This window comes from Grammomys surdaster, unplaced genomic scaffold, assembly GCF_004785775.1.
Source record: "Grammomys surdaster isolate TR1022 unplaced genomic scaffold, NIH_TR_1.0 133, whole genome shotgun sequence".
Taxonomy (NCBI): Eukaryota; Metazoa; Chordata; class Mammalia; order Rodentia; family Muridae; genus Grammomys; species Grammomys surdaster.
In genome coordinates this window covers 3,205,493-3,207,415 of record NW_021604591.1, presented here as the reverse complement: position 1 = coordinate 3,207,415, position 1,923 = coordinate 3,205,493, and positions in this window count along the sequence as shown.

Genomic DNA, 1,923 nt, shown 5'->3' with positions numbered 1-1,923 from the left:
CCTATGCTGGGACTCCAGCTGTGCCTGCCTCCCCTATGCTGGGACTCTAGCTGTGCCTGCTTTTATATGGGGGCTGAGGATCCACCTCCAGTACCTATCCTGAGCAGCAGGTACTTTCCTAGCAAAGCCATTTCTCCAGCCTCTAGTGTCAGCATTCTTTAAGTAAGTGCTTATGGAAAGACCACGTGATGTTCTAAAACTTCTAAAAAGTCATGTGCAGTGAAAATATTCCAAGTTCTTTCCCCTAGATTCTTTTTGTTCTCCTGAAACAGAGCCTCACTGTGCCCTGGCTGTCCTGGAATTTGCTCTGTAGACCAGGCTAACCTGAAACTCACAGAGATCTGCCTGTTCTGTCTCCTGAAAGCTGGGATTAAAAGCATGTGCCTACACCTGGCTCCCCTAGCTTCTTGGAGCCCAGTCAACATCCCGGGTTGCCCTACCATGAAGCCACATACCATAGGTTCTCCTCCAAGTTAGCTCCTGTGTAAATGTCACTTTGACGTCCACTAACCAACCAGAATGTCATTTAGAATTTCCTCCGCCTACAAGTTGTAAAGTTCAGATTTCCGCCTTTCAAGGAAACTCCGTCTGGCATCCGGAGTATGGCAGGTGACCCGGCTGGATGAGACAAGCACAGTGACCAAAGCAGACATCATGTCTGACCCAAAGCAGCCTATCACAGAAACCAAGGAGTGCTAATTGGATGAGAACTTGAGCTTTTCTCATTATTCGACTGGAGTTTATGGTATTTAAATATGATCACGGAGGGTATATGCTGTGTGAGATTCTGCCCAGAGATGAGGAGCAGCAAGCGAGGAAGCAGCTTTGAAGGAGAAGTGGAAGGAGACAGTGAAGTTGCTCTCCAACCAGGACAGTTCCTCTCTCCTGCGTGCAGATTAGTGAAGTTAGGAGACCCTGAGTGCCAGAGACCTGGGTCCAGCTCTTGACTCTTCAGGGCCACACAAAATGAGCTGCTAATTATTATCACAAATAGAGAAGGAATCATCCAGAGAAATAGAGTGCAGCTTCAGCCAGCACGGGAAGATGTCATAGGATACCCCAAGGAACCCATAAGAGGGAAACTGTCCACTTGACCACAGTGGTCAGGAGTTAGCACGAGGGTGTCAGCAAGGAGGAACCAATGCCGATGACAGCAAGAGCGCTGGCAAGGGCCCTGCCATCCATTCAATCAGATGTCACACTGCTGTGGGCCAGAGTCCCCTCCTTGGGGCATGATGGAATGAGACCTGGTGGGCCGTGTATAATGACAGGGTATGTATGAGTCACGAATGACGTGCTTTCTCAGGCCTCATGTGCGTCTGGTGAACAGTCACTTGGACCTTGATCACAGATGTCTGGCTTGCTGATCAGATTGAGTTTCCTGATGCCCAGAGTGGGCAAAAATGTTCAGCTCTGTGTGCTCCAATCGCCATACAGAGTCCTGAGTCCAAACCCTGAGAAAGAGTAGGGCTGCCAAGCCCATGAAATCCTACAATCATACATTTGTATAGGTTGTCAACTTGATAGGACTTAGAATCATCCATGAAGCCAGTGAGGTAACTCAGTGCTTTGCTATGCAAGCCTAATGATCTGAGTCCATCACCAAATCCCATATGAAAAGAGTCAGATATGGTGGCACGTGTGGTAAACACAGCATTTCTATAGCAAGATGGGAGACAGAGACAGGAGAATTGGCCAGCTAGCCTGGAATAGACAGCACACCAAAACAAGCAAACCCCTGCCTTAACACACACACAGAACAATAATACTATATTTTTTAATGCAGAGGAGATACAGTTCTGAGAATATCTGAGTACATTATTCCTTCAGAGCAGCAGTTCTCAACCAGTGAGTCACGCCCCTTTGGGGTCACATGTCAGATATCCTGCATCTCAGTTATTTACATTATAGTTCATAACAGTA